The sequence below is a fragment of the Crotalus tigris genome, unplaced genomic scaffold, assembly GCF_016545835.1.
Source record: "Crotalus tigris isolate CLP2741 ecotype Arizona unplaced genomic scaffold, ASM1654583v1 scf7180000019798.211333, whole genome shotgun sequence".
NCBI lineage: Eukaryota > Metazoa > Chordata > Lepidosauria > Squamata > Viperidae > Crotalus > Crotalus tigris.
Genome location: NW_024097716.1, coordinates 56,840 through 82,144, shown reverse-complemented (window position 1 = coordinate 82,144; position 25,305 = coordinate 56,840). Strand labels below are relative to the sequence as shown.

Here is a 25,305-nt window from a genome sequence, read left to right as displayed (position 1 = left end):
GGGCCAGCTTCATGAAACAGGTTAATAAAAACCTGAGTTATTCTGTGGCATGTATGTATGTAAGCCCAATGTTTAGGTTTGCTAAATGATGAAAGACAGTTAAATCCACTGCAATTCTGTAACAATCAATCTATTCACTAAAGATGTACGTTTGTTTTAAAAATTATTTCAACTAACCATTAAAATTACATTTTATTTATGCCCATTCACTGTACAATTCTAGCCTTATGTCATTCATGCTACTTACCCATTTTTTAAGTATAACTTTTTATTCACTTTTATTTAAAGAAAAATTAGTATATAGTAATTGGACAATTAGAGAAACTATTGACCTTTTCAATAGCCTTTTGAAAATTGAACTCTAAAGCAACCTCCTTTTTCTATAGATAATGAGGCTACAAACTTTTTCCAGTTGAAAGTGGTTTTATATCTGTTGCATTAATAGAGAATGTGCAGATAAAAGTGAGGGAAACAGAGAGGAAAAAACACAGAAGTATGAAATTATCATTTTGTAATTGTTCTATATTGTTATTTTTGTTAGTATCAAAACTTCTGAAAAACATTTATGCAATTATAAACTGAATATTTACATATATGTTTTCTCTGGAAAAAAACTATTATAGAGTTTTATAGTTCTTTTGAAGTGACATATTTAATAATACAGGAGACACCCAAAAGTTAAAGTTCACTCATTTATTAATAGGCATTTGATTAACAGGTAGGATATACATGATGAGTCTAAAATCAACATAGAGAATTAATCTTGACAAGAAGAAAGTACAATAAGTAAAAATAGGAACCAGCATTATAGTGATTCTGACCATCAAGCTCAGTATTTTATACAGTGATTTCCAATTTGAGGTTCAAGCAATTTCTTCCTTAGCATTACAGTATCTTGAAATTCATCTTGTAAATGAAAGAAGAGAGCCTTGGAAAAGCACACACTCTGTTCCTAAAGAAAGGCTGTTCTTAGATTTTTGTATAAAGTAGCTTTTTACTCAAGAGTCCAAAAGAACACCAGGGTAGTGATAGAGGATTGCCATGGAGAAAGGCAATATGGAAAACAAAGGAAGGGATAAAACTTGAGAAAGAAAAGTTGTTTTCATTCAGGCCTGCCAGAGTCAAATATCATGGCTTCAAAAATCTTAAATCCATTTACAGAAAATAGGTATTCCTCTTTTAGCTTGCCCCCCCCAAATCAAAACAATTATAAGGAAACTTTCATATTCCCTAGTTTGGAGTGAAAAAAAAAGGGGAAATAACTCTCAGTTTGCCCTGGCCCTACCTAAGGGGCTAGGTAGAATATTGATTACTACAGTAGCCCCAAGTTTGAGGTTTTATAGATTTAGGGAGATGAATATAGGAAAAAAAATCCACTTATAAGGCTCTCTCAAGATGGCATTTCAAGTAACACCACTGTAAATGTACTGCTAAACATAGCATTTGAAATTACATCTACTTTGGATTAATAGGTATTAGATATAGATAAGGTAATCTTATATTATTTTTTCTTCTTACTACAGTCAGATCCTGACTCCTTCTCTTTCTCTCCTCTGTTCCTTCCTCCAATTCCCATGCTCAAATCCACTGATTTGAGGAGAATATGCATCATATAAAGATATGGAGCCATAGTGGCGCAGTGGATAAAATGCAGCATTGCCAGTAAACTCTGCCTACTACCAGCTCAAAGTTGACTCAGTCATCCATCCTTCTGAAATTGCTAAAATGAGGACTCAGACTGTTGGGGGCAATATGCTGACATTTGTAAACTGCTCAGATGGTGCTGTAAAGACAGTGAAGTGGTATATAAGTGTTATTGCTATTGCTATGGTTCAAAGGCATCAATTATTAATTATGCAGTTGGGACTTCAGGGAACACAAAAGGGCCATTGTGTTACATAAAATATCTCTTTACGTCCAATGTTTTTTGAACTTCAATTCATGTCATCTTTTACAACAGCCATTCTGATAGAAGTTGCAGTGGAAAAAACATAGAAAATGGCAGCACTGGTTTATCAACTAGGTCTTTTCTAAACATAGATTTTGATCTATAGTGAATTGAAGAGACAAGTATAAAGTGACAGACAATCAATTGAAGATTCATTCCTTTTGATAATTACATTTATCCAAAACTTCTGAAAACAGTATCAAGAACAGAAAATGTCAACAATTCCCAAGAGCAAAACACAGTCAATCCTTCCAATTATTAGATTGTGTTCTATTTTTAGATATATAATCTTTTTATCCCCAAAGGGAGGCAAATAAAAAGGCAGCAGTGTCATAGATTTAAACCTTGAATTATAATAATTGTATACTCTTCTAATTTAATGATCAGAGAGAATCAGAAAAAGCCTTTCAGTGAGTGACTGCTGACATGAACAAGGTAGTGATGCTGGTTTCCAAGAAGCACAATATACTTGTCATATAGCATGAAAAATGGTTCATTAAACTTTCAAATATAATATATTGTTATATCTATATCATTTGTTCCATGACATTTGACAAATGCTGGCTTATAGACATGCACAAGGTCCTATATATTTTTTATTTTAATTTTATATTAATTACATAATTACTTCTTAAATGAGGCACCAACATATTTCTCAAATATTACAAAAACAGGATTTTTTCAGTTACAGTTTATTGAATGGGGCTACCTTCAAGATCATTCGGAGACTGTAGCTGGTGTGCAACAGTGTGGGTAGTTTTTAGGGTCCATGTTATTCCATTACTCTGTGAGCTGTAGTGAGTGCATTGGTTTTTACCTTTAAAGCCCTGAATGGCATGGGTCCAGCTTACTTGAGGAACTGTCTTACCACAATGGGCTTGGCCCATCCCACCCATGCCAGCAGAGGGGGCATCTTGTAGACCCATCAGTCAGGAATTTCAGCTGGTGAGGCCCAGGAGAGGAGTCTTTTCTGCTTTGGCTCCTGCCCTTTGGAACATCTTACCTTCTGAGGTGAGATCCCACCTTTCTGTCATTTTATAAGTTCTTTGAGACTTGGTTCTGCCAAATGGCTTGGGGACTCAATGGGGTAGCTCAGACTGAAGGTCTAATTAAATTTAATTAAAATCTAATTAAAATTAAAATTCAAACCCAACCGTGTATCCAGCTCTGTTCTTTGCCATCTTGTGACCATGATTTTAGCTGTAAATGTTTTATTTGTTGTGTTTTTACAATGGATGGTTTTAATGCTTTCAGTGTTTTTATGTTGTAAGCTACCCAGTGTTATTGGATATAAAAACAAACAAACTACAGCGATTTTGTCACACATATATTATGGATGGTTCCTCCTATTAAGGAAAATAAAGAATATTATGATTCAATGTTTATGTTATATTAGATCATAGCACTTTTTTATTTCTTATGTTTTCCTGCAAATGCAAGGTCTGCATTTTTTTATCAATCAAGTATTGATCCATTTGCTTGAAACAGGAATTGACTGATTGGCTTGTTGCAAGCAAAAGCTGAAATGGTCAGCTTTCTTGGCTAAAGTGGAACGAGAACTCACAATCTCCTGGTTTCTAACCTGGTCCCTTGACCACTAAACCAAATTAAATCAGAGCACTATGTACCAAGAATGCTGAGAATAATTATTCTACAAAGATATGGGATACAAATATAGTTATTAAATTATAGATTTTAAGATTTCACCTATAATTGTCTTTACTAGAAATATGTATTGGCTCAGCATGTATCAGTTTGTGTTATTACTAGAAACTGGTACTTCATTGAAGTGACAAATATTCTATCCTTAAAAAAAAAACCTTTAGGCCCAAAACCTATACAGTTATTATATGCGATGCTATATTGTAGGGTAATTGAATACTGACAGACTAATAACCTTTTTGTTAAACATCTAACAATAAATATGGAATAAACTTCCTTCTACTATGGAAGCAAGATTATCAGAACTTAATTACACTTAGAGTTTTCTTATATTAATTATGATTTAAGTGTATTTTGCTACTTTTGGGAAGGGGGCAGGATTTCTAAAGATTTATTAGCTCATAAGAAATTTTAATGCATTCTATTCCATGAACAGTTGGAGCAATTTAAGGAAGAGATGATAGCAATGCAGAGTACCACATATAGTGCAATAGGCTGCTCGACAGACAGATGTGAATTATGATGTGAATTATGAATTATGAATGTACTACATGAGGAGAGAATTATTTAACACTGTCAGTGTTGAGAAGTTGCAAATAACAAACAAATTGCATAGCACTGCACAATGAAGCAATATCAATGTTTTAAACTGTTTTTTGTAGTTACAATGAGATTTGGAAAAAAAGTGTTTTTAACAGAAATGAAGCATACAGAATATTTGATAATACTAAAATACATTTACAAGATATGAAATGTCTGCAGTATAACTCTAAAGGATTTCCTTACATGAAAAATAAAATGTAAAATGAGGAAAAAACTAACAGGCATCCATTGAAAATGGAAGATAGAAACTTCAGGATGGATATTTGCCTTTATAGATCTTGGCTAATTGATTATACTATATTTCTGTTCCGATTTCTTTTCTTTTCTTTTCTTTTCTTTAGTGAAGAAATGCATGAAAACTGAATCCGAATAAAAGTTGCCTCATATTATATTTTTTTATGCAACAGATGGAAATTAATTATACTAAATTATATTTGCAGGATCCAGTCTGGGTCAATCACCAGGACCAGAATGTGAGAGAGAAGTTCCCTGAGGATGGGGCCCCAGAGCAAGTCTGAAAGTTTGAAAGACTAAACCTCTGTTTCCAGTGATTGAATCCTGCAACATTATCCTGGGACACCTATATTCGCCTTACTAAAACTGAAATCTATTTAATTGTTTGGGGATAGAATGGGTTGATCTTCAGCATTTTAAGAGATGAAAACAGCTCTCAATATCTTGTGCAGCTTATTTTAGGAAAGATAAGCCTCAGTGATCAAAGTGCTTTAGAGTACATTTTCTCATTGACTATGAAATAATGAGAATTTTAATATAGTATGTATTTGGGGGAAATATATGGTAAAATGAGTTGGGAAGATATAAAGGTTAAATCCAAGTCTTTTGTAACTACATATTAAGTGAAGAGCCATAGTTACTAGCCACAACTTCAGACAATTCAATTACTTGGTAGAGTTAAGCAGAGAATGTGAGAACCTGTGATCATAGCTGAGAGCAATGGTAAGATTCTGGATGATAGATAGACCTATTTGTGTCATGTCATTTGCCACAACCGGCATGTAAAATATATCTCGGCCATAGAAGGTACCGTGTTTTCTCGAATATAAGACCCACCCAGAAAATAAGCTCTAGCCTGATTTTTTTGTCTGTACCTAATATAGGCCTTACCCTAAAAATAAGCCCTAGTTAAAAACCCGCCCACTCCGTCCTACTATCTGGTTACTTGCTGCCACAATGGAGCAGGAGACAGCGTGTTGAAGGCCTGGCAGAGGAGCTACTAAAGGAGAGTTCACTCATGAGTTCAAAATGGTGGCCTAGGATCAAAGCTGGCTGAGAATGGCCGAGCACCCTTCTACTCCAGTTAAGGGCTGCAGTAAAACTGATTAGTCTAATTGCTGGCAGTCCTAAAAACCAATCCACAGGGGGAGAGAGTGAAAAGTGCCCTACAAGCAAACCACCATTGAGGACTGAATAATCTGCAAAAAGGGTGCAGTCAAAATGGCGGCCACTCTGAATGCTTCAGGGGGGTTCCCTGGGGTGATCCAAAGCTCCATGTGGAGCAGGAGCCCTTCCGCCGACCCCACTAGCTGGAAACTTAATTTTGGCTGGTCTATGAAGGGAACCTGCTTTAACGATCAAACGGCTCATTCTGGGTTGCCAGAGGCTTCGGCGGCTCCCAAAATGGCAGCCATGACTTGCCAGCCGTTGGGGAAGCTGTCTGAAGCCTCGTGAGGCAAACGGCTCATTTTCAGTTCTCGGAGGCTTTGGCAGCACCCAAAATGGCAGCCACGAGTTGCCGGCCGTTGGGGAAGCCGCCTGAAGCCTCGTGGGATTGTTTACACTGAGGGGCTGGTCGGAGCAGCAGCACAAGGAGTCCCACAAGTGAGGGGAGAAGGAAGGGAACTCACCCAGAGTCCTGGGGAAGGAAAAAAATGGCTGCAGTCACTCCCCCCCAACCAAGCCTTAGATTGTCCAATCTGAGGCAGCGCTGATCCCAGCGCTTCTGGAAGAGAGATGGAGTGTGAGGAGAGGATCAAAGAATCCACCGACCTGCTGAATTTGAAAGGTAAGAAGAGAATCCAACAATGGAAATCTGTCTGCTAGCTAATGGAGACTGTTGAAATCAGAGAGCCAAACCTGACATGTCTTCAAGAGCTTGAGACCAAGTCAAGACTAGGTCTCCTAGCAACAGGGGGCATGTCAAGTTTGGCTAATTTGACATGCTAACTTGGTCTCAAGAGCAGGCAGACAGAGAAAACCCATTGGTGGATTCTCCATCTCCTGTACTGGAGAATGAATAATGTCATTGAAACAATTAAAATCTAGCTTACCTAGCATTTTTATGACTCTAAAACTAATATATGGAGCAACCAAATAAAACTTTTAAAAAGAGAACTAAATATTTTAAAGCAGCTGGCCTATTAACATCATCACATCACAGGAAAACTTGTCAATAGAAACTATGTTAAGCTTAACATTAATGTCTTATCATTTATTGTTTATGTATGTTCAAAAATAAACAATTTTTTTCAAAGCTATTTGATTTCCAACTTTCCTCTTCTTGTACCTTTACCAATTAGCAATGTTTACAAGAATTTAGGAACCTTAGAAACCATATTGTAAGCATTTATATTGGCCATATGACATAATATATTATACATATGAAAATCTTTCTTGCTTAAATTTGGTTAATGCATGGTATTAAACTTAGAAAATATATAGCAATGACAAAGTTAAGTTCCCAACAACATATGTCAGATCTTTCTTCCAGTGTTGGGCAGAATTTATTCACAATGGCATGAGCATGTCTATCTTAGTAAAATTACTAAAGCAACAGCAAGACTTTTTAACAATGGCTATAAAAACAAGGTTTTCAATCACACATCAATAAGTTGGGTTTTAGGGATTTTGTGTAATATTTATAGAATATGTTGTTCATTAAACTGTTTTATCTAATGTCACATTTTAGATTTATATTTTAATTAGCTATTTGAACCTTCTAACCATAAATAATAAATGAAATATGTCTTTACTGCCCAGCTGGTTCTCTATTGGGAAATTTTATTAGGAAACAAGAGAAAAAAAATCTGATTTCTTTTCTTTTTCTACCAATAGATGTGACCAGATTAGGCTTTCTAAAACTAGTGGTACAATTAGTTTAGGTCCTCAAGATGATGTGGTGGCTCAGCAGTTAAGATGCTGGGCTTGTTGACTGGAAAGCCAGAAGCCCAGGTTCACGATCTGAGCACCACACAATGGAGTAAATTCCATCCTTGCCTCAACTCCTGCCAACCTAGCAGTTTCAAAGCATGCAAGGTACCATTTTGGGAAGGTAACAGTGCTCTGTGATATCATTCTGACCACACAAGTGCAAAAATGTTTTCAGACAGTCCTGGCTCAATAGCCTTGAAATGGAGATGCTGTCCCCTATAGCCAGCAATGACTAGCATAGTAAAATCCACATGGACTCCCTTACCTTTTTCACACAAGGCTAAAATAACTCTGAAACCACCAAGTGACAAAGGCAAATCAAGCATGCCCACTACAAGCATAGTATGACTAAACTTGCTGACACTAGTTAACAAGAATGTTCTGATTTTTAAGCTAATTTGTAGCCAGAAATTGCCCAGATGAGCATCTGTACATCTGCCAATAAATATTTTTAGTAATATAAAAAGTATTTTAAATAAAACAATACTTATTTCAACATTCATTATGTATGCTATTTATAATTGAATGAAATAATAAAATAAAATAATATAATAATAATATAATATAACAATAATAATAATAAAGTTGGAAGGGACCTTGGAGATCATCAAGTCCAACTCCCTGCTCAGGCAGGAAATCCTATACCATTTTGGACAAATGACTGTCCAGTCTCTTCTTTAAAACTTCCAGTGTTGGAGCATTCACCACTTCTGGAGGCAGGTTGTTCCACTGGTTAATTGTTCTAACTGTCAGGAAGTTTCTCCTTAGTTCTAGGTTGCTTCTTCCTTGATTAGTTTCCATCCATTGCTTCTTGTCCTGCCTTCAAGCACTTTGGACAATAGCTTGACTCCCTCTTCTTTGTGGCAGCCCCTGAGATATTGGAACACTGCTATCATGTCCCCCCTCGTCCTTTTCTACCCAATTCCAGCAACTGTTCCTTATATGTTTTAGCCTCCAGTCCCTTAATCATCTTTGTTGTTCTTCTTTGTACTCTTTCTAGAGCCTCAACATCTTTTTTATATCGTGGTGACCAAAACTGGATACAGTATTACAAGTGTGGCCTTACCAAGGCATTATAAAGTGGTATTAATACTTCACATGATCTTGATTCTATCCCTCTGTTAATGCAGCCTAGCACTGTGTTGGCTTTTTTGGCAGCTGCAGCACACTGCTGGCTCATATTTAAGTGATTGTCCACTAGGACTCCAAGATGCCTCTCATAGTTACTACTATTGAGCAAGTTACCACCTATACTATACCTGTACATTTGGTTTTTCTTGCCTAAATGTAGAACCTTACTTTTTTCACTATTGAATTTCATTTTGTTAAATAGTGCCCAATGTCCAGATACTCCTGTATCTTAAGCCTATCTTCTGGACTGTTGGCTATTCCTGCCAGCTTGGTATCGTCTGTGATGAGTTCCCCATTTATCCCCTCATCCAAATCATTGATGAAGTTGTTGAAGAGCACTGGGCCCAAAACAGAGCATTGGGGTATCCCACTACACACTTCCCTCCATGTAAATGCAGTTCCATTGAGGACCACACGCTGAGTATGGCCGGTCAGCCAGCTACAAATCCATCTGGTGGTGATGCTATCTAACCTACATCTTTCTATCTTATCAAGTAGTAGTTTGTGATCTACTTTATCAAATGCCTTACTGAAATCCAAGTAAATTATATCCATAGTATTCCTCTGGTCCATTAATTTTGTAACTTGGTTAAATAATGCAATAAGATTTGTCTGGCATGATCTGTTTTTGACAAACCCATGTTGGCTTGTGACAAACACTGAATATGATTTCTTCCTTCTACCAATGATCTTTAAAATAAAGGTTTATCTTACATTTACAGGTTTGACTTGTTTAGCTTTTGACAAATACTGGATATGATTTCTTCCTTCTACCAATCATCTTTAAAATAAAGGGTTATCTTATATTTACAGGTTCTATCTAAAGTCATCCACTAAAAAAGTCTTCCAGTGAAGGATATACATAAAGTTTAAAATACTAGCCCAATTAATATTAACTCGTTGTGTAAAGAGCTGAGCAAGAAGGATTTTTCTACAGCAAGAAGGAATGCAATAAAACTTAAGTGAAGATATGTTTCTCTTTGTGAGTGCTTTGTATACAAAGAGAGAATGGTTTGTTGGAAGTATAGGGGATAAATAGTTTTAGAAATGTTGTACTTTAAAACCTAACTTAAAGATGCCAGATTCTATTCTGGGTAGCAAACAAGGATAATGATGTCTAAACAAAGAATAGACAGCCAGTTTGGGATGGTGGTTAAAGCGTTGTGCTAGAAACTGAGTTCTAATTCTGTTTTATGCACAGCTAAGTGACCATGGGCCAACCATTCTTTCTAGCCCTACTGGCAAATTACTTCAAATCTTACTAAAAAACCCGGTAAGAATTAATATGGGCAGTCTCTCGGAGTCAACCTGCCTGGAAGGCACCCCCCCCCCCGAAACACACACAAAGAATACAAAGGACTAGAAGACTAGGCTATAACAAAAAGTCAACAGTTCATTCTTAACCAGTAAAAGAAATCTGAGAGAATCTTGGCTATTTGATTAGTTTAAATCTGTTGTATAAAAACTACACTGTGAAAAATATAGGTACAATTGTATAAAACAAACATGTCTCAGGAGAAAAACTTAGTTCATGCTGTGATGTGAGGGTTCAAGAATGACCTTTTTGCCTGCCAACGTTTTTCATTGATGAATTAACTCTCATCAGCATTCTGGCTAGGTTATGGCTTAGCTTCACACTTTAAAATACTCCCATTCTATGGAATCAATTCTTTTTAATTTAAACAAATAGAATAGTGTTCTTCTACACTTGTCTTGGCTTAGAAGTCTCTCAAACTTCAGGCTTAGCTGCTAGTCCTAGAACAAAATAGATGATTAAACTGGGTGTTAAGGATACACTTTTGCCAAGTAGTTCTGAGATCCTGTCATGTTAACATGCACAGAATTGTGTTACAAGAAACAGAATACAAGATATAATGCTGTAGTATATGAAATTATGATAACTCAGTAAACTGAGAGTAATAACTGTCCAAGCCAGAAAGAATTTTCCAATCCTGTCATAATGTTTAAATCTGTACAATTGCTGCCAAAAGTATGAGTTAGAATACAGGAATTCAGAAAATCATCATAGCATTGATTCATATGAAATGTTTTGGGGCAGGACTCCCTAAAGATAGGAAAACTTATCTGCATAAGCACTATAAAACTTACTATAACCTTAAAGAAAATCACTGTTAACATTAAACTGCTATGTTAAAATGGCACATTGAACAGGATGATTCATTTCTATCTTATTCTATTTATACATAATTAATTAGTACAATTGCCTCAGTGTAATGCCACAGTGCATAACTTTCATGACCTAATTATTTCTGGACCATCTGGTTAGAAACCTGATATTTAAATAACTTGCTCTTACATGTTTATTAAATACTTTGCTGATAAAACTGCTCACTTCCATGTAGATTGAAGTTTGTTCTTGATCTGGAGAGCTCTCATTGCACCACTGAAATATAACAACACAGCTTGCTCCTATAGATTACTTATTATATTCTCAAAAAAGTTATGTTTGTTTTGCATACATCTGTTTGCACTTATTCACTGTAAAGGCATAATATACAGTATAATAAGTTTATTGCTGTAACCAGTGGTCATGACAATGTAAAACAGGATAAAATATGATAAAGTAAAATAATGTGAGAAAAGAAAATACTGAAAAGTTTGCCAGATATAAAAAAAAATATTGGACTAAGATAAAAACCAGGGTTATAGTTAAGAATTTTAACATATCCAAGTTTGTTTTTTAAAAAACAAAACAACCTGACTAATAACAGTTGGAAACACATCTGCAAGAAAATAACTCAAGAGCCAAGTCCCTGATTCACTTTCTGTCAATAATTTGGGCCTAATATCATTATAAATGATCTGTTAAAGGACATAATGAGTAATAACCTCCATTTAACTGGAGTTCAGAATCTAAATTTCCAGGATTTCTATGACATCCTCCCGCCAAATGCTGGATTAGAAATATTGCCACATGATACCACCAATGTCATCATGCTCTTAGTTTGGAGAAAGCTGATCTAGAGCAAGGGTGTCAAACTACAGGCCTGCAGCTGGATGCATCACGTAGAGGCCATGCCCACTTCAGCTCTGGGAATGCAAAAAAAGTCACAATACGTCGCGACATGTCATATGATGCGGCGAGTTTGACACCTGTGATCTAGAGGGTGGAAATCATATTAAATATTTTGCATATTTAATTACAAACCAAAAATAGTAAAATATATTGGAGTAATTTATAATGCCCTCATCTTTTCTCCTTAATTCTGCACAATTTGTTAAAAATATATCTTAGTGCTTCACTTATTTTTTTGGTGCTGTTTCTGTTGCTTCATTTTTGTCTGAGCCTCTATTCCTTTTCTGAGTGCAACAAACTATGTTTCTGTCTCTTACATTCTGTCCAGTCCATGTGTCAACTATGAGGGCAATTCGGAAATAAACGTCTGTTTGGTTATCAATGATAGACACTCGCAGATACAGAACTTTTATTATGCACATTAGAAAACTACAACATTACATTACTTTTCAATATAATCGCCTTTCAAATTGAGGCATTTGTAATAACATCTTACAAGGTTTGAAATTCCTTAGTAGTAGCCTCTCGCTGTCAAATCTGGGTTATAGGAGGAGGTGATCAGAAACATCCCAACAGAAATGCTTCAAAAGTTCTTGGGTGTGTCTAGCAGCATGTGGGTGAGCATTATTGTGAACCAACATCATACCGGAAGTGGTGCCATAGAAAACCCCACCAAATGTGAATATGCCAAAGGAATACTGCTAGTGAAGTTCATGTAATGTGGTTCGACCATCAATTCAGAAGTCCACTGTGAAACATTACGAAAACTCAGACAAGACATCCATAACAAGCATCCGGGCATGTTGACTTCATTTTCAATTAAAACGAACAATCAAATATATATTGTACCAGTCTTTGTGAAAGGTTAATACAAGTATTAGGGCTCTCAATTCTACATGTAGTATATACCAAATACCCAAAGGTGGCAATAGAGAAGTCACCAAGCAGGTGAAGTCAGTAATTTCAGGCAAATTTTCCAGCACCAAGCACCAATCTAATTAGCTGTTTAGGACTATCATTTTAGAACTAATAACTATCTAGTGTTTGTATGGCATAACAATTTTCCCTAAAGCTTCCAAGAATTTATTTTACTAGTCATTTAGAGGTAGACCTAGGTCCTTAATAGTCATTTTGGAATTGCTAGCTAGGATCAGATCATCGTAGATGAACTAAAACAATTATTGATCTTTCAAAGAAATTGGCTTTCACTTTTTCTCCATATTCTATAAAATTGAAGATAAATAAGCAAACCATACACACACGAGAACTGATGATGTTACTCAGTTGAGCTATGAAAGACTGCAAGCAAACAATCAGTCTCAGAGACCACTAAAGACTCTGAACTTGAGCAACAATGAGTTACATATATTCTCTTCTATTGAAGATAACTGCGCAGAAAAAAGGAGAAATTAGGAATAAGAACAAGGAGGACGTGCCTGTGAACATCCATGCAGGAAGCAATAAACTTGTGCAAAGTGCTTCTAACCAATGTACACTAGCATATAATTTATATCAAATATTTTTACACACAAATAAGATACATTCAAATATTCTAAAAAGACTTTTTTTCAGATAGCTTGGATATATCTAGAATTTTTTAAACAATATCTCTAATTAAATCTCAATTGCTCAATCAACCTTTCTTGTACATAATTTATTATTAAAATAAATATTCAAAACTAACTCAAGATAAATTAATAAAAATGTCAGTCAAGCTAACTTTCTGGAGAATGATTTGTTATGATATTCTTTCTTTTGCTGTATATATGTCTGTGCACTGATACTTGCAGACATAAGTTCAAATTAAAGATGCTAGATATCATACACAAAATTGACTTTACTTCAGTTTATACTTTGAAATTCAGATTCACTTTCTCTATATTCTTTTCTTTAATCAGAGCCACCACAAAAAAAAAATAGAAAATTCAGAACAAATTCATACCAACATTTGATTACTTCTTTAAATGAATTTGTCTCTATGATATAATTAAAATAAGTTACTTCATATTTTCTGCTGCAACACTACATAATCACTTGTAGTTAGAAGGCAAGTGTTGCAGTTTTGTGTCATGGCGAGACAGATGCAGGAAGGCAAGGCTCTGCCTTCCGTGTCCGATTTCACCTTGCTGAAAAGGGCCTAAAGTTGCCCTGAAGAGGCGACGAAGAAGGAGTGATGCCTTGTCAATCACAAGGAGATGGCAGTCTCTCCGTTCAAGCCAAGGAAAGCCCTCTAAACCAGCAGGGGAAAGACCAGTCACATCTCTGTGAACAGCCATTAACTGCTGACAAAAAGAACAAAGCTTTAACTAGAACGTCATAAACAGCATGTTTGAACTGGGTGATATTATTGATCCTTTCTTTACTATTTTACAATTGAATTTCCAGAGAAAGACTCCTAAGAAGCCTAAAACTTCCAGATGTGAATGGAAGTGTGGTTTAAAATTTGTTATGGGGGACAGAAATACATAATACTGAAATGAAAGTAATATAAAACTACAGTTTTGATAAATTTGAGAACTGAGATAATTGTTAAGATTTTCTCTTTGAAAAAAAACATTGAGGCGAAATATAAGAAATCAATCCTTTATGTTAAGAATGGAAAATGGACTTTGAATGAAATCTACTGGTGCACTATAATTTGCTTTGCTTGGTGATTCCTACCCTGGGATAACAGCTGGCAATAAAGAAAATATTGTGGCTTACCTATCATCCTGCCCTTCTTGGATTATAAATACCTACTGACCTTGAACTTTTAATTTCAAGAGCTAGTGGGAGAGAAAGAAAAAATTGACCTTGGACTATGTCTGGCTGGGAGAGGCTTTTGAGCTGTTTTCAGACAGGTTGAACATTTTGAACACTTCGAACATTGTGAATTACAAACTTTCCTGACTGACAATTTTGGGGATACTTGATACAAGGGATTACTATAAAATATTTCTTTCAGAACTGAACCTATACTATGGAATCTATTAGATTATAAAGGATACATATAAAGACCAGAAAAACTAATCTCCAGGAATGATGCCTCAAGAAAAAACAAACACCTTTCAGAAAGAAATATATTCTCTGCTACAACTAATTCACCAAACAATTGTTGAATGCAAAGAGGATATAAAAAGAAACCATAATGAGACTAAAAACAATTTAGACAATATAAATGAGCAAATCTCCAAATTAAATCTACAACTAGAAAGCTCCCAGACAATGACTACAAAGTATGAACAAATAATCCAGACATCAAAAGACAAAATAGAGGAAATGGATTTAAAGATGGAACAGATAAAAGAACTGTAAGACTTAGCTAACAACGAAAATGCAAAAGACCTTTTACCCCTTAGGTCTGCAAAATATATCTGATGGCAAGGAAAAAAATGTTTAAAAAGGGAATATAGAGTTGTTAAGGGAAATGTCACAACTTGGGAGACAGGAAATGAAAAGAGAAATGGAGGGAGAAAGGAATTGGGAGTTGTTTAAAAATACCATACCTAAATTGTCTTCCTCATGCCAAGCAATTGTTACAAAAATAAAAAGAAATCCCCTGGGCGATCTAATTGCCCTGGCTTGGAAAGCAACTTGGCAAAGAAACAAAGAAAGTGAGAGTCAGATTTAAAAAAACTGAAGATTTGACCTTTTAGAGGGGGCATTATAGGTTTAAATACTTCTTTGAATAAGATTAAAAGAACGGAAGACTTTTAGATGTAATTAGACTTTTATAATGAAAGATAGGATTTAGAATTAAGATAGCATTTTTATTTTTTTGATATGGGAAATATGAACTTAGGAGGATTGATTTGAATAAAATTTTCAGCTATATAAATATTTAATATTGAGGAAATCTTAACTGATGAAGATATTTCAAATATTGATGGGAAATCAAACTTTATAATACAAAAAATAGGATATTGATTAATGAATTGACTATTGATTTATAAACTGATATTATTGTTATTTGTATGGTATTAGTAACATATGATGAAGATGTTTATATCTAACTTTGTATACATTGTATACAAAATTGTAATGGTGTAATGAAGGGAAAATGGAAAAAATATGGAGAAGAAAAAAGGATCAGGGAAAAAATAATGGATTGTGTAGTATTGAACAGATTTATATTGAAAAAGTTAATGTTAAATATTTGAACCCAGACAACATGTTGTTTACTAAGTACTAAAGGATCATGTGATTGCTATTGGGTCATTCATTGCCTGGCTTGTAATCATGACTTTGCAATCTCACTTAATCATGTGGTTGCCATTTCTGACCTTTTTTTGCCAGTTTCCAACAAGAAAAATCAATTGGAAAGCCAGCAGAAATATTCACTTAATGACCCACGGTGGTTTGCTTAACAGTAACTGGGAATGTTGGAATTGCAATTGCTAAGGTAACACAGTGAAATAGAATGTAGTCCAGATTCCCAAGAGGGTTTATATTCATGGGGAGCAAAATACAACAAGGTTTAAATAATTTGCCTTGGAGAAAGAGCATAAAGACTGCAACTATTTACAAGTTTCCAGAGTATACATTTTATGGTGCAAGTAGTATGCTTTAGTTTGGCAAAAGTTCTGTCTATAGGTGAAGAAAAATAAAGAAAACTGCTTAGAAAAATTTCAACATGTCTTTCATAGTTTTTGGAGCCTGACATGCGGCTATATGATGCCAAGCTTCACATACCACATTGCTTATTGATGGCAATTCCAATCCCAATTTCCATTCTTAATGGAATAATGTACATATTATCAGTACATTATTAATACAAAAGCCCATTTAAAAATAAGCAGAAAAAAGTGAGGGATAAAGACTTGTAAGCAAGGATCAATTCCTACAATCAAATTAATGTAGTGTATTATAGCTTAAATGCATATGTTCAATTTAAGTTTATAATCCTCCATTTCTGAACACAAATGTACAAATTCATTCTGCAGCCTGCAAAAAAATCCATGATTACAGCAATACTGTGTAAAGATATCAGAAGCTGTAATGTGTGCATGCTGATGCAATACCTTAATGAAGACACCTACAATAATTATTGGAGCACTGACTTCAAAATTGCAACATTTAAGTCTTTCAGTTGATTATTTCTTCCCATAGTATCATTGCCAAGCAGAAACATGACTTCAACATCAGAGATATTGATTGCAATATTACTATTAAATATTTTGTAAGACCTGTTCTCATTTTGGTCTTTTATAATATGAGCAAAAGTTACACCAACTATGCAAATGACATAATCATATCAAATTCCAGTATATTACATTAATATGCTTTGAAACCAAACTCACAAAACTACAAATTATATTATCTGCCATCACTTTCTTCCTCATTTGAGTACAAAAAGGCTTCTTTGAAGATAAAATGTAGTTTTAGAAAAATGAGCAAAACTGTGGTAATTACAAAAACAATTATACATGCATTTTCATTTCAGACAGGGTCAAAAGTTTTAAAATAGAGAAGATAATGAGAAAAATAAAGCTCATTTTGCTTTTGTTTTCCAATAAAAAGCAAGCCAAGTAACAACTGTATATTTATTTACGAAGAGAAGAATTTTCTTCTTTTCCTCTACAGACCAACTTACCCTTTCATTCTCCTTTTTCTTCTATCTTATTCATTCTTACATATTTCCCATTTCTTCATAACAACCTTTCCAAGATGGTATAATTGCTGTCCTCCAAATGTGCTTCAATTATAATTCCAGGACTATTCAGCCAACATGATCACCTGGAATTCACACAATGGGAAAATTGGTTTATTTAAGTGCTGGAAATTTCGGATTTGTATTTTATGTTGGGATTCATTCAAAGGAGTAAATAAAATACTGCTGAAAATGCAGGATATTTTTTTAGGTTTCAGCTCTTTTTTCCTGCTTCACTCCTCTGATGTCCTTGAAGATCTGCTTTGAATGGATAAGGGACCTTCTTTGATAAGGTGAGAAATGGTTGGAGAGAAAATTGCTGAAAATAGTTAGCCCCTATATGTTGGTGTTCCCTAAATTCAACCTTCATTTCTATAGAAATACAAGTTTCCACTTTATTCATTGATGCAAGGACATATTTTGATTCACAACATTGAACATTGTTTGCTACCAAGCAAGCATATGCACATGCACACACACACACACACACACACACAGAGAGAGAGAGAGAGAGGAGAGAGAGAGAGAGCGCAAAAGTTGTTTTTATGGCACTATATACATATACATACATGTATTACAAAAACAAACAAACATGAACACCACGAAAAATATAAAACTAAAAATATTTATTCTAATGCCAAGCTTTCGTCAGCCAACTGCCAATATCATCAGGGCTTAAAACCAGTCAATGGGAGCCTCCTTTATAGTGCTAGTCAATTTGTGCACATGGCTCCTGGATCCACACGCAGTCCATTCAAGTAGGACCGATGAGCCACAACGTGCCTTCTGGGAGGAGGGTTGATGGAGAAAAAGAGCCCCGAAAGTGCCTAGATAGGGAATAGCCTGCAACTGAGCAACCCTTCGAGTGTGGAGGCATGTGCTGACCCCCAACGAGTGGAAAAACGTATCAACAGCTGTGAGCCTACTGCCGATGGGTCTGAGGTCTCTCGGTGCTGTATGGCAATTGGGTAATGATGCAGTCCCATACCAACACCCAGATGCGGAGTGGTCGTGAATGGAAGGGTTATAACATCACCCAACCCCGTCAGCGATTCCGCGATTAATCCCACCCATGATATTATTTCAACAGCGTGCTTTCGCTTTGGTAATGTGAGTGAGCCACATTACCAAATGGGAGGGCGATGAGGCGATCATTCACAATGTTATAGCCTCTGCACGCTCCAGGAAACACCTAAGAGGGGTGACCCACCCTGGAAACATGCAAGGAATGAGAAACTGAGAATTGGAAAACCCACCCACTTCCCTCCCCCTGAAGATGATAGAGGGGACGACCACCATACCAAGGACTCTATGTGGAGGGGAGAGTGGCAGTCAACCTAAAGATGTTACGAGCCCTAGCAATGCCGTTGGAAACGCTCCCATTGATATGAAAATGAAAGTTAGTGGGACAACATTGGAGAACAGGGGTTACGATAAGGTAACTGCAATGAAATCTTGTGATGTAGGAGAAAGCAATGAGATGGCAACTGTGAAAAAGGACTATGGAAAGAGGGAAGGTGGGAGGAGAACAAGGAGGGGGAGTATCAGGAAGAAAGATGAGGAAAACAAACAGTGAAAACGTACAGGTTCCCCAATCCACGGCCACATGAGGAGGGGGGTGGGGACATAGATACAAACAAGGAAAGCAAGAAAATAATGATCACCAACACGGAAACTACGATCAGAGTGCAAGTGGATTGGCTGGGACCTGTAATGAGATCCAGGAGCCGGGCGCACAGAACACCATATCCATAAATAGCCTCTCCTATCGACTGGAAGCTACTCTCACGATGCTGGCAGTTGCCGGCGAAAGCTTGGTATTTTAACTTATTAAAACTTTTTATAATTTTATATTTCCTGGTGTTCTTGCATTTTTGCTAGTTAAACATATATATATATATTCTGGGGTTTTCTGGGGTTTTCGCGGGTGTTTGTATGTAGGTCTTTGGTTATTCGGGTTTTCTCCCACGTAAAATTGGAAGTGTCTTGGCGATGTTTCGACGAAGTCTCATTCGTCATCTTTAGGCTGGTGCTTTCAGCTTCGTGCTTCTAGGAGCAATGTGTGATTGTAGCTGTTTCCTCCTTTTAACTGCCAGTGGGGGTATGAACTGATTGGATGAGAGCTTGTCTGTGTTCTGATTGGATGGAGGTGTGTTCTGATTGGCTGTGGGGTTGGCTGTGCTCTGATTGGCTGGGGGGTTGGCTGTGCTCTGATTGGCTGGGGGGTTGGCTGTGCTCTGATTGGCTGGGGGAGTGTTCTGTTTGGGTGAGGGCTTTGTTGTGCTCAGGTTAGTCTGAGTTGCAGGGGGGTTTAAACTGTGAGCTGCATTGCTATTTTTTGGCTTCGCGTTCGTGGTCGTGCCTCATCTTCATGGTGGGTGTCAGTTTGCTTCATGTATGGATTGGAGGGGTTTAAAGTGGCTAATGATGCAGCTGTGGTCTGGCTTCTGGTTTGTGGTCGTGCCTCATCATCATTGTGGCTTTGGGTTTGCTTTTTGCGTGGATGTGTGGTGGTGACATCCTGTGTGGTTTTTGTGTGTGGCTCTGGTGTCATTTTTTGTGTTAGGGAGTCGTTTGTCAATAAGGGCAGGTTTCCAAATGGCTGGTGGGCGGGAGGTATCATTTCGTTTGTTCATGCTGTCTGGGTGTTTTTCTATCTCGATGTCTTCTCTGATTATTCTGTTATTTAAATGTTCAGTTTTGGCGATAATTCTGGTCTTTTTAAAGTCAATGTCATGTCCTGTGATTTTAAGATGTTGGACCAGGGAAGAAGTTGGTTCCTCTTTTTTGACTGAGTTCTTATGTTCTTCAGTGCGTGCACTTATTCTTCTGTTGGTTTGTCCGATGTATGTGGTGGGACAAGTGGTGCATGGGATTTCGCATACTCCTTGATTTTCTAATTCAATTTTATCTTTGGGGTTTCTTAGGATGGTGGATATTTTTCTGTTTGGGCAGAATGCTGTCTTAATGTTGTGTTTGTGGAGGATCTTACTGATTCTGTCTGTGGTGCCTTTTATGTAAGGGAGGAGGGCTTTGCCGTTTTCTTGTTCTCTGTCTTGGGTTTTAATGGGGGTTTCTTTTTGGATTAGTTTGGTAATCTTATTTTGTTGGAATCCATTGGATGTAAGTACATTAGTGAGAGTGTGTAGTTCGGTTTTTAGGTATTGTTCATAGGGCTAAGGGTTTTGTTCTAAAGATGAGTGTCTTGGCTACGGAGTTGATCTGTGCTGGGTGGTGGTGTGAGAGAGCATTCAGATAGCGGTTTGTGTGTGTTTTCTTCTGGTAGATGGTGTGTCCTAGGGAGCCATTGGATTTCTTGTAGACTAAGACATCTAGGAAGCGAAGTTGGTTATTAGCTTCTGTTTCCATGGTGAACTATATTTTGGGGTGTAGGCTGTTGAGGTGTATGAGGAAGTTGTCCAGTTTTTCTTTCCCATGTAGCCAGATTATGAAGGTGTCGTCTACGTATCTGAGCCAGAGTTTGGGTTTGTGTTCAGATTTTTCTAGAGATTGGGTTTCAAAGTGTTCCATGTAGAGGTTTGCAATGACAAGTGAGAGGGTGATCCCATGGGTGCTCCTTCTATTTATTTGTATTTTTGTCTGTTATAGATGAAGTCTGTGTTGGATAGACAATGGTTGTTCAGATCTAGGATGTGTTTTGGGGGGTTATATTTGTTTTGGATAGCTGTCAAGGCTTCTTTGACAGCCAATCAGAGCACAGCCAAGCTCCTAATCAATCAGAACACACCTCCATCCAAACAGAACACAGCCAAGCTCTCTTCCAATCAGTTCATACCCCCACTGGCAGTTAAAAGGAGGAAACAGCTACAATCACACATTGCTCATAGAAGCACAAAGCCGAAAGCACCAGCCTGAAGATGACGAATGAGACTTCATCGAAAAGTCGCCAAGACACTTCCAATTTTACGTGGGAGAAAACCCGAATAACCAAAGACCTACATATATATATATATATATATATATATATATATATATATATATATATGTAGCTCTTTGGTTGTTCGGGTTTTCTCCCGCGTAAAATTGGAAATGTCTTGGCGACGTTTTGACGAAGTCCCATTCGTCATCTTCAGGCTGGTGTTTTCAGCTTCGTGCTTTGAACAGCAATGTGTGGTCTTAGCTGTTTCTTCCTTTTAACTGCCAGTGGGGGTATGAACTGATTGGGTGGGAGCTTGGCTGTGTTCTGATTGGGTGGAGGTGTGTTCTGAATGGTTAGGGGCTTGGCTGTGCTCTGATTGGCTGGGGGAGTGTTCTGTTTGGTTGTGCTCAGGTTAGTCTGAGTTGCAGAGGGGTTTAAGATTTTGGGCTGCCTTGCTATTTTTTGGCCTCCTCTTCATGGGGGGTGTCAGTTTGCTTCATGTATGGATTGGAGGGGTTTAAAGTGGCTAATGATGCAGCTGTGGTCTGGCTTCTGGTTTGTGGTGGTGCCTCGTCATCGGTGTGGCTTTGGGTTTGTTTACATCAAAACAGCATTCTGAAGTTTCAGCCTCTGAGGCACCCCAAAGGGCCAGGAGCAGGACCAGCTGTAGCACGATCGCGCCGGAGCCCCTCATAGTGCAGGTATTTGCATGTAGGTCTTTGGTTGTTCGGGTTTTCTCCCACGTAAAATTGGAAGTGTCTTGGCGACGTTTCGACGAAGTCCCATTGGTCATCTTCAGGCTGGTGTTTTCAGCTTCGTGCTTTGAGCAGCCATATATATATTAAATATATATATATATATATATATATATATATATATATATATATATATATATTAAATATAAATATATTAAATATATATATATATATATTAAACAATAAAATATACGAACACCAGGAAGTTATAAAACTATAAAAAGTTTTAATAAAACCAGAATAAAACCAAGCTTTCGCTGGCATCTGCCAGCATCATCAGGGTAGTCTCCAGTCGATGGGAGAAGCTATTTATAGATGTGGCATTCTTTGCGCCCGGCTTCTTGACCTTGTCATGGGTCCCAGCCAATCCAACTGCGTTTTGATCGTAGTTTCTGTGTTGCAAGCTGTAATTTCCTCACTTTATTCTCCTCTTTATTCTCCTCATCCTCAACAACATAAACACAGACAGTGCACATCTAATTACGTGGAATTAAGGAGTCCCCCCGACTTACAGTTATGCAAAGAAGGGAGGAAGAGCTGCGGTACCAGCACAAGTAAGGAAAGTGAGGAAATTACAGCTTGCAACACAGAAACTACGATTAAAATGCAGGTGGATTGGCTGGGACCCATGACAAGGTCAAGAAGCCGGGCGCAAAGAACGCCACATCTATAAATAGCTTCTCCCATCGACTGGAGACTACCCTGATGATGCTGGCAGATGCCAGTGAAAGCTTGGTTTTATTCTGATTTTATTAAAACTTTTTATAGTTTTATAACTTCCTGGTGTTCGTATATTTTATTGTTTAATATAAGTCTACCCAGGAATCACTGTTTTGTTTTTAATATTCTTAATACACACACACACACACACACACACACACACACACACACATATACATATACATACACATACAGATTTCTTTTTTTCTTGACAAAGAGTTAAAGAATTAAGTTGGGAGACTAATATGGCCATTTCGAGCTCATTCTGCTCTCATCAGTTAGCCATACCCTTTATGGGATTCAAACCTGGGAAGTTTACATATTAGGCAGTGATTTAACCACCAAGCCACAGGCTCTACTCCCCTCTTTGTCAGCCAAGTCAAGGGAGTATATACAGAAAGTTTTTCAGACAGACCAGTCTGATTGATTACACCTTGGCATTTTAACTGCTATCCTGCAGTCCTACTTTTACAATCTCTTTTGCCTTGCAGCCCCCCCCCAAATAGGGGCATTAATCAGGCTCAAGTCGCTAATGCAAAACATTTACAAATCCAAATTTCTTTTTTTCTTGACAAAGAGTTAAAGAATTAAGTTGGGAGACTAATATGGCCATTTCGAGCTCATTCTGCTCTCATCAGTTAGCCATACCCTTTATGGGATTCAAACCTGGGAAGTTTACATATTAGGCAGTGATTTAACCACCAAGCCACAGGCTCTACTCCCCTCTTTGTCAGCCAAGTCAAGGGAGTATATACAGAAAGTTTTTCAGACAGACCAGTCTGATTGATTACACCTTGGCATTTTAACTGCTATCCTGCAGTCCTACTTTTACAATCTCTTTTGCCTTGCAGCCCCCCCCCAAATAGGGGCATTAAGCAGGCTCAAGTCGCTAATGCAAAACATTTACAAATCCAAATTTCTTTTTTTCTTGACAAAGAGTTAAAGAATTAAGTTGGGAGACTAACATGACCATTTCGAGCTCATTCTGCTTTCATCAGTTAGCCACACTCTTTATGGGATTCGAACCTGGTCAGGTTTCTCTTTAATCTCCAGTGTTAATCTATCCATTTCTGCACAATCTAAAATTTTAGTAATCATAGCTTGATCAGGTGGTAAATTTTCATTTTTCCAGAATTGGGCAAATACTATTCTTGCAGCTGTTAAAACATATAATATTAAATAATCATTCTCTTTACCATAATCAGATCTTATTATTCCTAGTAAAAAACAATTCCGGTTTAAATTCTATCTGTATTTTCATCATCTTTTCCAGCCATCTATGAATCTTAAGCCAATATTTCTTTCCATTAGGGCTTGTCCACCAGGCATGATAATAAGTGTGTGGCAGTTGTTTACATTTCCAATAAATATTCGATACATTTTTAAACATTTTTGCTAATCGAACTGGTGTCATATGCCATCTGTAAAACATCTTATATAAAACATTGTATAAAGTGAAACTCTCTATTCATTGTATGCCTGTGAGAAACTAACTGAATGTTATACAATATAGGTTCCATCTATGCTCCCTTTGTTCCTGAGAAAAGGAAACCTATAAAGCTGTAGTTTGGATCCTCCCCCTTGTTCAGAAATTTGATGATTATTAATCACTTCTGAACCTTTGCGCAAATGAACCTCTCTGTTTTATCCTTTGGAATTCGTGAAAGTCCTTTTACTTTTTCCACAAGATTAGTAATATTTTTATCCCATAGTTTTTGCCAATCTTTCAAATCTATAGAATATCCAAAATTCTTTGCCCATACTGTCATTGTTTCTTTTACTTTTTCTTCTTCCAACTTCCAATTTAGTAGAAATTTTTAAAGTTTCTTAATCAAATTCTCATCCGTTTTCAACAAAATTTTATCCAGCAGAGTCTGTTCTTTATAAAATCCAGTAAATTTTATATCTTTCTATTGTTAATTAAAACATATTTTGCCTTTCACAGATTGTAAGCCAGAATCCTATGAACAAACAATGCCACCCTATCTTAAACAGAATCTTGTAATCACCTCATATAATGAAATGAGACAGAATTGGCCCATCTCTAGGTACAGATATAAAATCAGACTCAACTTTTCTGTTCTAGCTTTCCTTTTGGAGCACTTTTTCTCAAAGGGATCACTTTCAGTATCCTAGTTGGACTAGTAGAGAAATTAAAATGAAGAGTCTGAGGAAATAAAGCAGATAAGTTGGATTTCTCTTTACTCAAAAATGTTGGATTCAGAAATAAAACGAATAAAGTCTGGTATGGTGATATCAACTGAAATGTAAACCTTGAACAAAAATACAGGTCTGACTCCAACAAGCCAAGATACTTCTGGGGTTGGAGGTGAACAAAAAGATAGCACCCTTTATATACTGGTCTTTGTCCATAATAAAGGTTGATTTGATGTCAGTCTTCTCATTTCATTGTATAGAAACCAGAGCCAATTCTCCTATTACACAGATAGCCACAGAGATATTCTGTTTCCCAGAAAGTAAGAGCTACCCCCAAAATAGGCCCTAGCTTATAATATAAGCCCTATCCCAAAAATAAGCCCTAGTTTTGGGGCAAGGCACATACCTAAAAATCAAGCTAGGGTGGGAGTGAGGGAGTCGAGCTGCCCTACACGCCCCATACCCACTTACCTTGAGCCACTTCTTCTCCGGCATCCACAGGCCTGCATTTCACAGTCAGGCCTTTCCGGAAGCCCTCTGAAGCTAAGAACCGAGCTATGGATTGAATCCATTGCTCGGTTATCAGCTACAAAGGGCTTCTGGACAGGCCTAATG

At 36.9% G+C, this 25,305-nt stretch overlaps 1 pseudogene; it reads right to left on the bottom strand.

Moving 5' to 3' along the window:
• The window catches only part of LOC120317731, a 167,031-nt pseudogene that overhangs the window by 127,768 nt on the left and 13,958 nt on the right, over positions 1–25,305 (bottom strand).